The 20,466-nt window shown below is 32.7% G+C and overlaps 1 protein-coding gene across 1 annotated transcript in view; it reads left to right on the forward strand.

Moving 5' to 3' along the window:
- Positions 1–20,466, forward strand: part of LOC119636376 (ionotropic receptor 21a) — a 38,244-nt gene that overhangs the window by 713 nt on the left and 17,065 nt on the right. The window lies entirely within an intron of this gene.

Below are 20,466 nucleotides of genomic sequence, written 5' to 3' on the forward strand. Positions count from 1 at the left end.
AACTAAATATCATTCATATATACAACATCCGTACTGTACTCAGTACCACAGAAATAACTTTTTTTATTACATATTTTCAAGCAAGTTGTGGTGGAAACATCCACTCTGCAAGGGTACAACACAGTGGTCATGTAGCAAACGCAATGCCTCTTTATATTTGATCGCTAAAAATAGTTGCGTCATGGATTTTCATGTTTTGTAATGCAATGAAATGAATTATTTAAGTTTGAAGTATTGAAGAATATATTATTTATGTACGCAACGAAGTTGTTGAACTCAACTAATGCTGACACTTTTCGTGGCTACACTTACTTAGACTTATGTTCTCTTTTTTGTACCTTAAGTCTAAGAAATTATAAATTATTTACGTTTAACTTTGTTGTTGCTTCTGCGTCGATGCCCTTCTCAATTATGTTGTAAAAGTACGCCTCAGCGTTAAGTCTAAAAATATTGTAAGAAACTATTTAGTTTGAATTGAAAACTGCTTACTCGAATTGATTGCTTTAAACTTCACTATTGCTCCTGACTAATGATCATCCCTCTGTATCATACTTTAAGCTTTCGATCTTAAATTCTACTTAACTCGACTGAATGTATATTTTAGTCAGAAAAGAATAAATAAATAGTTCCTCTTGGGCACTACGTCTCCGCATTTCTCATATTGAAACCAACTACTTCCTGTAAAGCCGTCCTGTCGGGTTGCTTGCAGGGTATTTTTAAATTAATTTTATGTATCGTTAACCCTAATCGTACCACATTTTTTTACAACGAATTATATCGCGGTGTGACTTGCAGCCATTTATGAGAAACACGCGCATAATTAAGATGCGATTAGTCTTGTTTATAGTTTAAATTTATTTATATATCCATATGTATAGAAACCGTATACAATAGAAAAAAACAAATAAATCCATTCCGCTGAAATTGGTTGCTTCATAAATCGGACATGACATGTTCAATTTTCCCGAAATTCTAGGTATAGATGATTTAGTTGATGAACGATATTTAAACGACGTAATTTTCAGTTATTTCTAAGCTGTCGTTCAGTGTGTATCAAAGCTTAAAGAGATGGATGACATTCACTAGCTTGTGCTTTTTTGTTTTTCTAAATGAGTTAAACTGGAAAAAAAATGCAGCTACGGAAGTCACGGAAACGGTTAAGCTGGTTTCGAGCAGTCTTGCAATAACTTACGAAACTGCTGTTGCCTTGACAATGATGAAATTTGCTTACGTCCGTTCGTCTTGAGCAAAAGCAACCCAGAAAGTAAAGTTCAACTTAGGCTGGGATGTTTTGTTGCGCTCCGTAGTATTTTCTCTGCAAATTCTCATTATTAGATCGTTGCAGTCATATTTAGCCGGTAAGCTTCGTAGCAAGCATATCTTGAATAAATTTGAATTTTATGGAAAAATGAAAAGAATTGATTGGTACGCCTATTAATGACAAAATTTAAATTCAAATTTCAAATCTCATTCATAGACATCGCATGGTTTGATGAAGACTAAAGAATCTCATGCTGTCAATATGCTTTTGAGCTTGGGAAATGAGAAACCGGAGTTAAAGAACAAAGAGTATGGTGTGAGTGATGATACTAAAACATTGTACACAAGAATCATAAAATAATAGAATGATCGATTGCAAAAAAAAAAAAATCTATATGAACATGTATAACCCATGTGTATGTTTCCAATAGAAGGAACTTCAATAGTTTCACTTTTACTATCACATGTCACCATCATTAGTTTCATCACAGTTTACACATTAATAAAAAAAAAAAAAAAAAAGAAAAAGGAATCACTTCACAGTATCCATGAGAAATTTTTAGTTCTTTAGCGTCATCTTTAATAGTGATTTGTCCTTTCATTTCTATACCATATTCTCAAATCAAAAGATTTTTTCAAACAATTTTTAATGCTTCGTTGCGGTTAATTCCATCTGTAACAGACAATTTCAAAATAAAATCGTTGGTAAATCTGTGAAAAAAATCATCAAATACGTTAAAGTACTTATTGAGCATTTGTTCGTCAAATAAATGTTAAGCTTCGCGAAACTGCGTGGAAACTGTCAACACTGACGAATAAACTTGATGTGTGTAGATGCGAAGGATGCGCTCTTAAGATTACTTTGTCTTTTTAATCAGATCAGATCAAGCACATAGTAAGCGTAATTAATTTTAAAGACTTGTTCCGTTCAGTTTGTTCGAACAAAGATGAACATATGTTCTCTCTCTCTCTCTCTCTCTCTCTCTCTTGTACATTCTTGCATCTTAATGGAAGATAAATATTATAAAAATTCTTTTTTTTTTTTTTTTTTGTGTGAATGCTTCTTTTTCACTCAAGATTAAGAAAACAGAAAACAGCACATGCTTTTGCATATATTTGCGCTTTTCTTTACCATTTTACTGATAAGAGTTTATCGTGCGTTTTATTTGAAATCTCTTGAAAACATAAAAGGATTGCATAGAATTTAAGCATTTTCTTGAAAAATTCTTTTCTTAGCTATCTAAAAAAGAATTCTTTAATTTAAAGTTACTTGTCAGAATAAACTGAAATTATTATTACTTTTCCTGTTATTTTGCTTAATTTTTTCTTTTTGCTATTCCAGTTTTGTGACACTTCTCTAAGAATAAAAATAAGAAGGACTGAAAAAAAAAAAAAAAAAAAATTGTGCTCATTATGTACACCGTTTGAAATTTTTCTTCCTTTTGCTGTCGTCGCTTTAACTCAAGTGTAACATGCACGTTTTTCCACAAACATGTTTAAGTGCACGCTTTTCAAAAGTAGTATCAAAGCAATCTAGTAACGAAAAGGAAGTAATAGTCTTAATGATTTAAAGACAAAAAGATTTTTTTTTCCCTCTAATTTATATCTAAACTTTAAAAGTTTTATAAAAAAAAAAACAAAGAAAAATTCTGATTCAAACTTTCTTTCAATCATGTAACACGAAGTAAAAGTTAGCGCTTCTCCAACTATGGCTGGAGATATGAAATATGTACTATGGAATTGAAAATTTCTCAAGTGGAAAATGTAAAGTTGTCTGAAGCAGGATTTGCCTCCTTATATAGTACAATATCTAATAAGTATACGTTTTAAACTGCTATCAACGTAACTACAACTTGATGAAGTGAGCTCCAGGAATGTGACGGTTCTTGTCCATATTTAAAAGAACACACCCTTTAATATATTAAAACAATCCATAAAGAGAATTAGTTCGTTGAATTCCATGGTCTATTCACAAGATCATTTTATTTTTGCTGGCAACGATAGGCACTACCACGAAGGACGGACGAACATTTACTGCGTTGTATTTGAGAGAGGCTGGAGATAAAGGCTGCCTCGAGTTCAACTCGGGTCTCACGGCCGTTCTCTTACGCTGTGAGAAAGGAAGCATTTAGTGCCTCTTTTGATAATTCATTGTCAATCATTTACTATTCTCCGTTAATCTACGCTCAAGGAACCTTATTCCATTTTCACTGCTAACACGCAAGGTTTTCTTTAAGTTCTGCACTTCGTGGTTCATCCAATCTAAGCTTATTATTCGTTCAATTTCGATGCTCTACTTTAATAAGGCCTACGAACGCAAGCTCTTTATATCTGGCACTAAGTCTTTGCTTTTGTAAATTAACTTACCTTGATTGGTGTCTATTTCGATTTAACCCACTTTCCTCCACACCATCTCTGCTTGAAATCACCTGATTTTTTCGTGTTATAATCTTATTACTGGATTCGCTGGTCGACTTATAAAACTATAACTAACTCAATCTAGTACCCGAAAAGGCAAGATTAGATCGAAACGTGGGATCATTTCGGCATATTTGCTCTAAGTGTTAATACACTGTTTTGTCTATCGAGCTATTTGCCATTTAATGCTTGTTCACGCGTCAGTATGCAACCATAAACATCATCTCAGTTGACGTTCCATCAAGCTGGTCATTCGTCTACTTTCCTCTGAACCAGTCTACTTATTAGTTGTATATCAATTTGGCTTTTAATTCCTTCATTTGTTCACTATCGTACAATCCGTTGACTAATCTCTTTGTTCTTCACTACATTTGATCATTCTAAATACATAGGTCGTTCGTCTAATTGCTCGATCAGCGATTCATTGCTTTACGCAACTCATTGTTCATATTTGCATATTTTGCTCCAACACCTCGTCAATGCGCCCGTCAAACCGTTTACTCTTTTTCCTACCCATAATTCAACGCATCTGTCAATTCATCACAGTGCCTAGGGTAGGACTTGTCCACTTAAATGATATAGGATAAGTCGAACGAGTAGTTTTCTTTTCTTTGGAGTATACAACCTTAAGTGACACGTATGTTGATCTTGACGTCCATGTCGGGCCAACACTTTCAATAGTTAATGAGACGCGTTCATTTATATACTGTATTTCTATACTCATCACCGATAAGGGATTGGCTATACCTTGATAAAAGCTGCAGAAACCCTATAAAGTATACGTACGAAGTTTGAAGTTCAGCTTCATCGTAGAAAGGTTAAATCAATATGAATTATTTCCATACTTATTTACGCATGCTATATATTTGCTTAGCCCTATGTCATTATAATTACAACCAACAAAAAAGTTAAATATTACAGATTCGTTTTTAAAGTTTAGGATTTGTAAAAAGGTGATTTACAACAATATTATTATGTGATGCAGCAATCAATAAGTTCGTCGGATTTTGACTTTCAAGCATAGCCTCACTAAAACAATTATAACTTATAGTAATGTTCGCAATGTCATGAAATTATGTTACATTTCGCTTAAAAGTTTGTAGTATCTATAAATTGTACGGGTGCGTCAGCACTCATTGTGCATCTGTATGTTATCCTACGACTTTATTGAGTGATGTCTTACATGACAATTTATTACAATTTTTTTTTATAATATGCAAATTTTTGTTCGTAATGAATCCGTATCTGTTACTATGAGCAATTTTTTGGCCAAAAGGTCCCAAAGTAATATCATTTTTAACAGTTTATTGTCGCATATATGCAAATTGTTAATGTGGGATAGAGTTCACACTATAATTATTTTGAACCGCTATCAAATTCTGAACCGATTTAAGCATATCCGTCAGTCCGTCTCTCTGTCTATCTACGTGAATGTACGCAGTATTGGCAAAAATTAATATATCTGCTTCAAGTTTGATAGAAACATTGGAAGTGCTCGCTTGCTTCCTGGTATTTAACATTGGCCAGTTCGGTCGAAGAACCTATCAAGAGCATAGTATAAATTAGGAACACCTATGCTTTCTGGATGTTTACTCTTTACTCATGATCTACGCAAGATATAATACTAAAACTTGGCAGACTTACTTAAAGAGTGATCCTACATCACCTACACAAAACTAAAAACGTTGACCCCGTCCGTGGGCTATTAAAATTTCATTTATTTCCTTTTTTTGCAGTTCGTTCTTAGAGACTATTGTTTGACTTTTTTAATTTCCATTCCAGTATATAGCTTCATACGAATCAAAACAGTGTAACCCGTACGGTTTTTTAAGTTTCGAGAATGAGACTAGAAGTCAAACAGAGTTAAATGCATCGAACAGGGCAATTTCTGAGAGACACGTATTGAATTTCTTGGAAATAAATGCCGAAAAAAAGGCAGCGTGGGAAGGATCATTATCGCAATGCAAAAGTCAATAGTTGGCTGCCTATGCTGTAGGCGAGCAGTGTCACTCAAAATACCCTTAAGGGGTCACGTAGCATGGTTTTGTCATGATTCATGATTCGTCACACTATGTTAATCAATGAAAACTTAGACTTAATAGTTTTTTATTACTTTAGGCCAAGTCTCTTCAGCAATGATCTTAATCATGGCACAGACATGTATGCAAATAATCAAATATTCTATATATTTTCTTTAGGTTAGGGATTAATAAGATTCGTTTTCGATATTTCCTATAATGGTTTATTGCTTGAGTTGATATTTGTTTTTGGTTGAAATTAAAATAATAATTTTACATCGAACTCGTAGGGCAATTGAACTAACTTTTACAACTTTTATATATTAAATATGTAATCATTACTTTCACTCTGAAAACAAATTTGTTACAAATTATTACTTTTACAAAACAAATATTTAGAAAAAAAAAAAAAGAGAAAAAAACAAGATATATAAATATTAGTTTAGAATTGCAATTTACTGATATTTTTCTCTAATATGCGCAATAGTACCAAAAAAAAAAAAATTTATGTATATATATATATTTATACATACAGGCATACAAGCATACGCTTTGAATTTAGTTTATGTAACTAAGAAACAAACATAACATATATACAAAAACTCTACGTTTTTTTTTTTTTGTTGTTAGCGAAACTACTGGCAACGTGCCCAAACATACGGATACATATTAAAAAATATATATAAAAATAAAAATATAAAAAAAAAACAAATAAAATACATGCAACCATCTCAACAAGCTGAACGTTGGCATAAAAAAAAAAAAACAATCTGCAAGTGAAGTAATAAAAAAAAAAAAAACTCAATAAAAGTTCTGTTTTTGTGGTATTTTCGTTTGCCATGAAAATTTTATGAAATTTATTTAAAGGCGATCGTTTTTTTTTTTTTCTTTTTGCTTTTTCATCATAAATAATTTGGCCAAAAATTTTTGGGTTAAACCATAATTGCGGCTGTAAAAATTGTTAATAAAAACTCCAAATTGCAGTATATGCAAAAAAAAAAAAAAAGAAACCATAACAAATATGTTCAAAAAACTATTATTAGTAATTACGTTAAATGAGTAGAATGAGTTTTAATTAAAACTCTTAATTATAGTGCACGTTAATGGAAAAAAAAAACGAATTTTGTATGTGCACTTAAAGAGAATCATAGCCTACACTATTATTTTTCGCTTAACTTTTTAATATTACTCATACGCCCCCCGTTGACATGTTGGTATTCATCATATAATTTTTATTTATTGATATATTACAGTCATCATTAAGAAGCACTTAGATGCGAGCAGAAGAGAATCTCTTTTCCCGTCGAATACATACATATATTAAATCATTAAATTATTTTATTAAAATCATTTACATGAATCTCTACCTAACTTTGGGTGAAAATAATTTATTTATTTATTCAGAGCTAAAAAATGTCAGCAGGTAAGTGAAAAGTCTGTGTATAAAAATTAAAAATGGAAATTTGCTAGAAAATATAAAATATAAACAAAAAAAATTTAAAAAAAAATCTATAAATATACAAGAACCAAAAAATAGGAAAAAATAATTCTGTGCGCGCACTAGTGTAGATATACTTTCATAGCTAAATAAAGACAAAGTTTTATACGTTTAAGCTGTAAAGGTAAACATGAAAAAGTTTGTCAACGTTTCGTTCGACACACGCACTCCCTTTGGAATGGTAATGAATTTTTTCAACACATTTATTACGCCAATAATGATAACTGATTTTCTAAAAAAATTACATCCTTAAAAATCAATTGAAAAGAAATTGCTCCCCTTTCGAATAGTAATCCATAAATTTTTATTCAGTTCATGAATATGAGCTCAAAATGAAACAAGTCAAAAGACGGCGGCGGGCCGCGTCCTAATTTAAAGCACCCTACATTACTCTTCCGTAATAGGAAGTGACTGAAAAAGCGGTCCTCGATTCGAGCCGTTTTCAATATCGCTCGTCCTTAGGCAAAAGCATGCCGTTGTACCAAATTTCATCAAAACAGGTCAATAATATTGATCTAAAGGTTAATCACAACGATGACAGACGGATAGAGACACTTAGTATATTAATTCGTCTAAAGATAGTTATTTTGAAAAGTAGTTATTTTAAAAAAGTTACTTCAAAACGTCGTTATAAGGAAAAGGGTCCGATCCGGTTTTCAATAGCGTCCGTCCTTAAATCGAGACATGTTAAGAGAGCAAGACAGACAGATTAGCTCAGATCGATGTTAAAGGTGACTCTAAAATCCATTGGTGAGCCTATCTCAAGTCCTACTCGGTGTTGCATACATTCACACAAACTTAATATATTCCTGTGCCACAAATTTTGTAGGGTAGCATTCTGGAAATATTTCCCTAGAAATTGCAGCATTTGCTTTCACGCATTAGAACAGCATTCTAATGACACAGCATCCCCTTCTATTGTATTACATCATTTCCTAGCAGTAATATTTCTTAAGCTGCGGAAAATTCTTGCGAGGTGATTTCGCTGCCAGATTAGGTCTTTGCAATATTTTTATCATCGACCTCTCGATAGAGAAATGGGGAACACCAGTGTACATAACAATTAAATCCAATAATTTTGATCTTCCTCTACATAAAACAACAGTTTTCGATTTACTGCCATTGAGATACTCAATATAAACAAACGCTAATCATGAGGCGGTCATGCATTTTCGTCCTTCATTACCTTTTTTGCTTAATTTGAGGAAATCTGCTACCGAAACCCACGAAACACGAGTAGAGGCTTATGGTGATGCTACTCCATCATATTCGAATTATCGGTTTTCATTTTGATGTAATGTGATTTTCTCGCTAAACTAGCGTTTCCGTTTTGTGATAGCATCTTTATGCGTGTACGGGTACAAAAAAAAACGACCTATGTTATTCAAATTCCCTACCGTTAATTTTTTTGGCTGAAACGTTACCATGATTTAATTTGCATCATAAAATATTCGAAATGAAGCTTTATTCTGAAGAGCTTTCTACCCATGAAATATCTTATAGGTAGTGTGGAAATGGATTTATCTAGTTGAAATTATGACCACTTAAATATTTGTTTAATTTGCTATTATGAGCAAATTTTCATCAAAACAAAAATTAATAATTAGGCTTTTTTTAGCATATAAGGGTTTACGTTTTTCTTGAGACTTCTTATTAGGACAGAATCCAAAAAATAGATCGAGATGATTCAAATATAGTACAATGAATTTTTTTATGTTAAATTACTATTATAATATAATTTTTATCACGAAATTCAGTTCTTGTTAGGTAGGTGGGTTCAAAAATTGCCCCAACCGGTCCAAAGTTTCCACACCAATTTAGAATGCCCAAATACTATTATTTAGCCACTTTTGCCGAGAAATTTTGAAAATTGCATTTTTTCCCATATGACGACTTTTCACAATGTGGCGTTATATGGTGAGCGGTCCAAAAAATGAACCGACTCGAATCATTTTCAATAGCGTTCATCCTTGGGCTAAAACACTTGACCACACTAAATTTCCTTGAAATATCTCAAAAATTGCCAGGTGTAGTTTGAACACAAATTTCCATTGACACACATCAGACGAACAAGTCAAGGCTTAGATCAATTGCGATTATGATTCTAGATCGATTGGTATAACAAAAGGTGGGTCTATCTTACGCTCTTTTGCCTGCACTAACTTAATACCACAAGTGCGGTATGGTATAACAACAAGCAAAACTAGTCTGGTACCTTTTACTTATACATATTTTATTTCAATATTTATATTAATATATAGATTATAGATAAATTATAATTTATTTTTATATTCTTAAGAATGAATACTTAAAAATATTCAGTTTATTATTTAGAAATTTTATTCTTTCTCATTTCTCGTAATTGTAGTATAAGTTCTTTTTTATATTTCAATTCTCGAGAAATGGCAATCAAATATTCACCAGAGCAAGTTCCCAAAGCCTCTACGCCTTTTCTTACGAGTTTATCGGTGAGCACAAGTTTCCTTTTTTTCAAGCGTCTTTCGGATACCGAATTGTTTTCCAACTCTTTCCGATATAGAAATAGTGTATAAACAATATTGGCTGACATTGTTGATGATTTCAGATGGCTTCAAATATGACTGATGGCACGAGATAAAATGTACTCTAATTTATACCCGTTTTGTTTATACCTCTTTCTTCTTTTCCCTTAAGAAAGAAAATTGCCAAAGGCGCGTTCAAGTACCTGCTAAGTTTATGCAAACAGGATTAAGTAAATAATTAAAATTCTGTCTGTGAATTGAGGACTAAGATTAAAAATACCGAAACAGATATCTGTTACCACCATGGCATTTTGTTTATTTCTATTAACATTACAAAATATAGCTAATCTATCTTTTTTTCGATAATTACATGTGGCAGTTGCACTGGGGTTTTCCTTAGCGGTTTTTACAAGAGCCGAGTTCACTTTATATGTGAATATTTTTCAAACTCTGGAATTTCCACGTCAACATTTTAGTTACCCTTCGATCCTATTCTAGCGTTAGTTTAACGCTAGTCGTAAAACAGTGGATTCTTGTTATTGCTTTTGTGACTTTCTATTAAATGCGTAATTTTTCTGAGCTATAATCATAGTAGGACCAATTGTGTAATGAAATAGGGGTGTCAGAATATTCGTTTTTGTCCGATTACTGAAGCTGTATAAAATTCGAGAGCAAAAAGGAATTGAAGTGAAATATTTGAAAAAAATTACTTGAAAAGTGAACTTTCAAGTTGAAATAAGTTCAACAATCTTTTACTCTGTAACCTAATGAAATTGATTAGTAGTTTTATAAAGTTCTTATAAATGCTTAGCCCTTCTACATTTCATACCGCATCAACCAAATAGTGCTACAAATATATTTTGTTCCTTTTTCTATAATTTTTGTTTCATATCCATCTCCGAAGGACGAGCGGCATATTCCTTTTGTCAAAAAGTGTGTAATGTCCAGAAGAAAGCTTCAGAGACCCCACATAGAAAATATTTTCTTGATCTGCATCAAATTCTGGATGGATTAAAGCATACCCGTCCGTCCGTCTGCGCAATGACTGTGGTAAACATTATCTGGTCACAAAAAAGAAGTTGGAAAGCTACAAATTTGGCAGCAACGTTGGCAGTTCCTGCTTGCAGATTAGTAGTATCAATCAACCGAATCGGTCGAAGTACACGTTTACAGTACCATGTAAAGTTAGGACATCTCTGTCTTTCAACAGGAACAAAAAATTACTCGTTTCCTATTTATTCATAAATTATGGTAAATCAATGTGCAAAAATCTGAATATTCTCTGGACGATGCTGTACTATCTGTACAAAAATCGACGGCGCCCGTCCAATAGTATAGGGTGTCAAAATTTAATGTTTTTTCAATATCTTTACAACGTACAGAAGGAAACTTCAAAAACCTCATAAAATATATAAATTCTTGGCTAGTTTCTAATTCGGAATACACCTACACACGTCCGTCTGCCCAATCGTGTATTATCTGTGATAAACATTCTCTCATCCGGAAAATAGGTGACATAGCCTAAAAATTTGTAAAAGATTTTGAAAGGACACGGCTACAACGTTCACGCGCCTATACAACAGAAACCTTTACTTAGAAAGTGGAAAAAATCAGCCACGCCTATTTCATATTGTAAATTTACTTTTTTCACTTTTTTTTCCATTTTACGATAACGGTGATGGGTGTAACCAGAAGAATATGATCTGTTAGTAGCTGTAAAAGTCTGGAGAAACGATTAATATCAAATATTATCAACAACAATTAGTTGCTATAGTTATTTACCTTCTACATTTCTCTTACCTGTCCATTACACTTTTTTTTCATGAAATCTGTTCATCCATTCGCACAGCAACAGGTGTTCTCGATACCTTGGAAACACTCAATAAGGAAATGCTAATCTTTGCAGCTTGTCCGCCAAGTTCGTGTTCTTCTTTCAATGCATCAAATTATCTCGATGACTGGTTCGCCTCGAAACAGCAATAGTCCTTTGAGTGACATCCGCAAATCGTTAGACAGGCTAGTAAAAATGTGTACATCGCGATGGGCCATTACACCATGCATCACTTTTGGTGCATGTAAGTATTAAACTTTTACGGACAAAGTCAAAAACTTGCGATTTGCTTTTGAACCAATTCGTGAAAGTCAAACCTGTGACTGGACGTCAGAATACGCGAAAACTCATAAAATCAAATTGACAATTGCTTGTTGCTTAGAGCTTTGTGACTTGTCTTGGACGTTGTTTAAAATTCGATTGTTAGACAAGAGTAATTTCTACTTGCCTCAGTGTTATTTTATTTGGATAAATTGATGTAGAATAAACATAGGCAACATACGCCTTTCCATAGTCTCTAATAATACCTTAATCTTGTCTTTAATTTATTTATTTCATGAAGATTTTAGGTTTTAAGAAATATTTCTAAATTAACTCAAATATTTTGTTATTTGTTTACTTGTTCGGCTTGAAAGCAAAATTAATTACCACATTTTTTTTCCTTATCAAATGAGGTAAATAAATGCACAACAATACATACAAACTGCAATATAATTAATGCTGTGCAAATCTATGGCAATAATTCAAATATTGTTTAGTTCCAATATATATCACGGTAAAACCTCATCCTTATCGTTGAATGTGTGCGTCTACCTCGATATAGTTTTTAATTGTTAAACAATTATCACCTACTGTGGATTTTTAGACGAGCACAGTGAACTTTATGGCATATTTGCTGCTGGGAAATCGACGGATAAACTTATGTAAACAATAATTTTAAACATTAAATCACAATGTGTGGAGGCATTAAAGTTTACTCGCTGGGGAGGCGCGCGCCAATATGCATTTTCGAAATATTTAAACCAGTCTCGTAGTAAATTAGAGCTAGAATATGCTTTTCTAAGTGAAATATATGGTAGTGAGAAAATGCCTACGGCTTGCGATGACGGGTACATACGTCGCTTATTTTATTAACACTGTAATAAGCCAGCCATTAAAAAAGTGTTGCAAGCAGTGTTATTATGTAAAATGTTCGACGTAAAGCCCAAAGCGACTTTTTAGTTTTTGCTTTTTTTATTTTTAATTTTTGTTTTTTTTTTTTTGTATATTTAATGATATTTTACACGATAACAAATTATTTCTAGTTTTACATATGTGTAGCCGGTTCTCTGTCTAGACATCGGGAGACATATGTTACAATGTTGCCAAAAATTAGCATTTAACACATGCTATTGCTGTCTGCTACTTGACATATTATTTAGTTATTTATGTTACCTTTTTTTCCTTTTGCCGTCGCTCAAAGTCGTAGAAAGGTGTCAAAACGAAAGAGAATTTACTAATAAAAAATTCTATAATATATGATTATCTTGACAGTTTGAAAAATGCATTTACGAAACTGTGCTCAAATATTAATTTAATTCAAATTTATTCAACTGAGTGGTTGGGTAGGCAAAGGATTTCGCCTAACAACTCAATAGCCTTAGGTTCAAATCTTAACTGCTAAGAATTTATTTCTCTCGCTAAGTTAACAATAATAATAACAGTAATACAAACTTATTGGAAAAAAAAAAACAACAAAAGAAAAAATATGTTAAAGCCGAAACATTTTCAATAAGCAGTGGTTCGTACATTTGATTGTTAAAAATTTTCATTTTCATTTCCATTTAATTTACTAATAATTGTATTACAACAATTATTGTGGCCTTTATCAACCTTGCGCTGTTTGCACAGCGTCTGAATAGATGGAAAGAATTTTAAGAAGAAAAACTTGAATAAATATTTATTTTCTTCTTGAGGCGCGTAGAAATCCGAGGCGCAAAAAAATCAACAAAGCAAAGAAGAAGAAGAAATGCAGAAGATTCCTCAAGCTGTTCGGATTGCTTACAGTTATATGAGAAGTTTATTTAAGGAAAGAGAACAACGAAGAGAAATTAAACTGTAGCAGCCTTTAAGGCGAATTTTCTTTACTTATCGTAACTATAGAAAGATCAAAGATAATTGCTTTCCTGTGAAAATGTTTTGATTCGCATGTGTTTTAGATAAATACTTGAGAAATATATTATTTACATTAATAGTTGCTGTTGCATAAGTATGTGACGAGAACTCTGTTCTTGCGATTATGATAAAAATGTAATCCTGTCTCCCTTTACCCTACCACACTTGTGACTTAGGGTATACTAAGTTTATAAGGCGCGTACGGGGCATTGAGATAGACCCATCTTTTATTATTATCCTTTTCGAAATCGATGTAAGCCTGTCTGTCCGTCCGTCTGTCTTGGTATTTATTTGTTCAAGATGAAAGACGCAATTTTTGAGATATTATGAGGAAATGTGGTACACTGACGCGCTTTGATTCAAGAACGAATCCTATTGAAAATGGTGTGGATCAATTCACTCTTTCGACCACTCTCCATATAACCCCACATTCTGGAAAGTCATTATATGGGGAAAAATTGAAATTTTCAAAAGTTTTCGGCAAAAGTGACTGAGTAGCAATGTTTCGACGCCCTAAATTAGTATGAAAACTTTTGTTCGGTTGGGGAAAATTTATGTATGCAATCTCTTATAACAGTTCTTACGATTGTTTGACTCTTTTCGTGGATCGTCAAAGACACTCTTCTCTGCAAGTTTAGCGGGTAAAACCATTGTGAGGGTCCAAAAAAAACATAATTTTGAATTTTTTTTTTTTAATAGAGGTCATGGAAGTTATTAAAAAAAATATTTTTGTAAAAGTAACCCCAGAGTCATTTTTCCGAGACTTTTTTGCTAATACAGTTCTGCGACAACCAGTGAAACTGATGCAAATTTAAGTCCAACATCAAAGAAACGATTTAATGCACATGACTAAACCTAGTGAAGTACGTAAGAAATTCGAGAAGTATTGATTTTTGTATAATTGGGGAGTATATAACGCGAACAGAAGTTTAAATTAACTTATGAAACACTTTGTTCTTTTCAGAATGTGTTTAACAATAGTCTTAGGTAGATCGACTTTTTCATTGCGATTTTATGGTTTTATCCGTATGTTTCGGAGATGGCACTCGAGATTGGTTTTTAAAATAGTGTTTCACTCTTTTTGGGAAGTTTTTTATTGGAGAATCCCAGCCTTGACCAAACGTTTTGCTTATACAAATTTTTAAAAACAGGTCATCTATACCAGATTTAATCTTTATATTCCTTCTGTTTGGGTAATTTTCTAAAAAATCTTGTTAATCCTTTCGACAACAGCCAGCTGCATAAGACGTCTTTGCTAAGTGATGCTGGCAGGTAAAGCATTATGAATCTGTATTTAATTTTAATATTTCATGTCCCAGATAATTGGAAACGTCTAAAGTACATTTATTTGATCAAATTTATGACTTTCTTGATAATATTGTTAAACATCGTCCAGGAGATTGTGTTGCTTGTCGTTTTGAAAAATCATAACATAAGCAACAAAATATGTTTGGAATTTTCAAAAAATGTTTTATTTCATTAATAACAAAATAATACGTTTTTTGTGCACTTAATCTCTAATCCGCAATTTTATCGCCGCAATGCATGGTCGAATATACATCATCATCGATACATACATATGCTATAGCCTACCTCTCTTGCTTTATTTGTCAGAAACCAACTCGCACACTTTACATGCATCATATGGTGTTGGACGTGTATTTGCCTGTATGTGTGACATGGAAATCGACAAGAAAGTTTATAATGCCATAACCGAAATCACAATTAACATTGAAAACCTCATGTCAAATTTACAAATTCTTCGTAAAATCATTGATTCTTTTTGAATGATTCTCTCATCGGTCAACTCGATGGGGATACACTAAAGTATTTCGGTTTGAAAATCTGCTCTTAAATGAACGTAAATGTTATTTAAAGACATCTATCTGTTAATGCATTAGAAAATTTAGAAATCAAGAGGCAAGACATTAACCTGTTAAATTTCCCAGCGGGAATTCATTTGACAAAGGTAGTCATTTTAGAGTGCGTTTGGAAGCAGTCGAAATGTCAAGGGGAATTTTTTTGCAGACAATGAACGAGTTTCTATCTATTCAAGGCATCGACTAAGCAAAACAAGAAAAGAAAGACGCAAATATGTGAAGTGATTTCTCCCTTTAATGCTCTCTTAGATTCCTTAACTCATGAGTCTGATTGGCTTGACGATAATGGGCAAGTCGCCGGAGTTCTTGTAAAGCTTGTAAAGACCTAAAATATGATCACTATTTACTTGCCACTATTTTGTCTTGCCTAACAACGGATGGGGTAACTTTTGGCCTTTATACTAGATGTCCTTATAAGGAATTTACATCTCATAGGCTGTTTGACTAAACGGGAAGATATGTTAATACTGATAAATGGGTGGATGTAATTATGAGAATTCGATCACGCCTAATAAACTTAACTTAAGCAAACATTCGGAATGTTTCCTACGGCGCAATCAACTGCCCTATAATACTCTCCGCTATTAACGCTGTCCTGTGAACACTGTAAAGGGCACTTGTTGTTCAATTTCATTCATTCATTATAAAGCATAATATTTTCTTTCCATAACTAATTTTCTCTCTATTTCTGTTAACTAATTTTATATATTACTTCTTATTTCTAGCATATGCGATTTCTTTGTGTGCTATCCTATCACGGATGCCGCTATCTTTCAAATAATTGCTTACTTATATTCTCTGACTTCTATAGCAAAACCTTACTGATAATTTCTTTGAACCCGGGCGGCGACAAAAAGAGGAACGAAAAATGGAAATCGGATTTCGTGGGTAATTTAAGTCATTCGCTTTTCCCCGACTGACTTTGCCAATCGATCTTTAGATCTCATTTGAAATCATTTCCAACCGAGTCTGAGCAACCGAGACTAACAAATCAATTTTCCCGGTTTGAAATCTGAAAACCGTCAGAGTTTTCCTTAATCGCAGCTACAGGGAGGTCAGTAAACGCATAATACTTACCGAAAGGACACACAGCCGCAAAATCGCCTTTCCATTTCTTTACCTTTTCTCACTTCTCTTCGACCCTCACCGCGTAACACGAGTAGATGACATCGCCTGAATGATTGGTCATTTAAAAAAAAAAAGCCAATAATCTCTGTTGCATGAGTTACGGTCGTACTTAAAGGTACTTCTTTTACTCCTGCAATACTTATAGTTATATATTATAAATCTTAACCTGGAGTGGGGGACCAACAAACATAAACCACCAATCGTGTGCTGAAGTTTGCGTTTTTTTTTCCAATTTGTGCAGAAGTTGAAATAAGATTGTTGGTTTCAAAGGACAGATGGACGGAAGGGGTATGTTTAAGTCAATTGTTTGTGAATACATCGCATACCTAATGAAAACCCCAAAACGTTATAAACGTTTCCAACGAAAATGCAAAATATGCATTTTGGTTTACGTTCAATAGGGATTAAAATGTTAAACTCATCCAACAGTAATGGGGGTGATTATCGTGTATTAAGGAAAAGTAAATTATAAAATAAAGTCGTTCTAATTACTCGATCTACCTTTATGAGCAATAAGAATGCATAATAAATCATAATGCCAGAATTATGAGCATGATTATGTACTTAGTTGTGTATTTTCTGCTTGCTCCATAAAAAAATCCAAAGAAATTAAAAAAAAAAAAAAAAAATAAAAAAAAAAAAATAAAGAAGAAACTAGTCCCCAAAGCAAAACTCAATATGTTGGTCAACTATGTATATATATGTATATATATATATGTATATATAAATATGTATACGCAGCGAAAGCTAAAGTTAAGCGTTCATAGTATTTGAAATAATGAGTTGGCGGTAGAGAAAAGAAAGGAAATAAATGAAAGAAATGAAAGAGACTTAAGTGGGAGATTAAATACGTATAATTAAACACGCAAACTAACCGAAAACTTTATAACATTTAGTAAATTTTTTATTTGATTTTTCATAATTTCCTCATTTTTATATTTGTCTCTCGCAAAACACTAACGTTTATCTCGCAGAGTAAAACTATAGCCTACAAAATGGAAAAAACGCAAAAGACCCAAAAAATAAAAAAAATTATAATAAAAAAAAAAAAGAATCTCTAAGCTCTTAAAACATTGAAGGCTGAGAAATTTTAGTAATATAAAGCAGTTTATTTTCATATAAACAGTGAACAGTGAGTGAATGGAAAGTGTATGTGTATGCAACTTAGAGTGTTTTCACTTGTTTTTCTTCATCGTAAATAGTTGCCAAGAACTTTTGTTTGAAATATTTGAAAAATGTTCAGCTTAACACTTGCATATAAATGAGTAATTTTAATACTTATACTATGGATATAAGAGTATATTAAATGCGTCGCATCGTAAGTACTAATCAATAAACTTGATAATGTCGTTTTGTTTTTTTTTTCAGTATCAGAAAATTTTCAACTTTTCGAGCAGTTTTCCTCACTGATCTGAACAGATTCATGGGCAGCCAAGTATTCTTTCGCAAACAATTAAAAAGTGCTTAATACTTTTGCGAAAATTATAGGTAAATAACGACTTCAAATCTATTATAGCATTTTCAGCTTTTTCTCTTCACCTAAGCCAGCATTAATGGATTGTGAATTAATTTGAATATTTCAGTTTCGAATTGCAATAGTTTTTAACTGAATTAGAAAAGCGATTCAAAAAATTTATCTTCATTAGAGATAACTCAACTGTTTTTGCGCTTACATCCAGTCACTTTAAGTATTTGATTCGCATTATATTGAAAATATTAGTGACTTTTTACTTGGCTAGTAGTTGTTGTTTGCCATTGTGTTTGTTGCTTCATAGTAATTTTATTTAGGTTAACTCATCAGTCTTTCTGCTTACGCTTGACTATATACCGTAGCAATTCATTGCTTTCTTGAAAGCCTTCTCTTAAATGCTGCTAGTAGCTGATATTTTCATATTTACGCCTACTAGTACATGTTTATAATATGTTCGCTACCACGAATTTCTTAACCTTCTCTTCGACAACGAATTGAAAATGAACAGCCCCCTGCCTCTGCTTGTAATACTTTTTTATTTAATTAAAACAGAGAGAAATGTTTTGGTGAATAGTTTATGTTCCTTTGTGCATTTTTGGTGCCCTTTCCACTCATTCTGCCCTTTCGCTTTCATCCAGCTGTGTAGCTTTTTGATTGACCTTCTTTAAAATCGATTGTCTGTCATTGCGACTAGGGTTTTTTTTATATTTTAAATTAACTTTAATTTAATTAAAGCAAATCAGAACATTAAAGAATCTCTTTGAAAAAGGTTGGAGTTACCTATGCGCGTAACAATAGTTTTGGGAATCCTTAACGTATATAAAATTTCTATTTATATATTATTCATACGCATACATATTACATTTCTCAATGAAATAAATCAAAGAGAATATGATAATAATGTAGAGATATCACTCGTTACGAAAGTGCCGTTTGAACCTATCACCGGACAATGAGAGGGAGTGGCATTTTGGCAAAACGTTTGCAACGCCTAGAAGCACACGTCAGAAATCTCACAAGGCATGTATATATATATATATATATACATATATATATATATATATACATATATATATATGTATATATATATATATTCTTCCTCGGCATCAAATTCTGAATTGATTTAAGCATGCCAGTCTGTCCGTCTGTCCGTTATCTCTTGTACACATTCTCTTGGCCGCAAAATTGAAGCTATTGATTCCGAATTTGGCAGGAACATTGGAAGTTCTTGCAGGCAGATGGGCCGAAGGACATTACCATGAAAGCTAAGAACGTCTCTGTTTTTCAACAGGAATAAAAAGTTTTTTCCGTTTTTGCTCATTGTTCATAAATTATACAGAATCGTAAAAAATTGGTCGTGCTTACCCCACATTAGAGTGTACGAGAATTTAATTTTTTTTTCAGTGGCCTTACAGCATGCAGAAGCAAGCCTAAAAAATCTCATAAAATCCATAAGTTCTTGTCCAGTCTCAAATTAGGAAGGCACGTAAACATGTCCGTCTGCTCATCTGTCCGTTTACCTAACCGTATAGTATCTGTGATAAACATTCTCCCGTTCGCAAAAATGGAGACATCGCCTATAAATTTGCAAAAGAAATAAACCTTTGAAAGAACACGTCTATGACGTCCATCCGCCCAAACGACAATAACTTTTATGTTACAAATAGAAAAAGTCTGCCGCGGTCACTCTGTATTAGAGAGCATGACAATTTAGTTTTTTTGTACTTTTAAGATAACAGTGATGGGTATAAAAGATTCGGTCAAGACCGAACATAATTCATTTCATTTGTTTCTCTTATTATTTTGTTTTGACACGATCGCGAATGCTTGCTATTGATTTCATTGGAGGAATATATGCACAAACGTATTCATTGCCTAAACACACCAGCTCATGTGTATATAGTGAAATTTCGAATTCGACCGATTTTGCGATAAATAAAAAGGAAGAAGGGGAAACGGGCATACAACCATGCATAGGCCATCCATATATATGATTTTGAATGCGCCCAAAGCTTGCTTTTATACCCTGCGACAAATATTTACATTAAATTTGATAATTGGACCTGTTTTGGCCTAAAGATAAATTTTACGGAAAATGGGTTTGATCAGTCAATTTTTGCGATCGCTCTGTGTATAACTTCTTATTTTGAAAAACTTTTTGCATGAAAAGCAAATAAAATCGCTATGGTGAGTCATGGTCAATTATTAAATACCCTACATCCCAAAAAAGTTATTTATATAACGAGTTTTCAAACTAAAAGTTTATATAAGAAATTTTCGTGAAAGTGGTCCGATCTGAAAATTTTC

This window comes from Glossina fuscipes, unplaced genomic scaffold (genome assembly GCF_014805625.2).
Source record: "Glossina fuscipes isolate IAEA_lab_2018 unplaced genomic scaffold, Yale_Gfus_2 28, whole genome shotgun sequence".
In the NCBI taxonomy this organism is placed as follows: domain Eukaryota; kingdom Metazoa; phylum Arthropoda; class Insecta; order Diptera; family Glossinidae; genus Glossina; species Glossina fuscipes.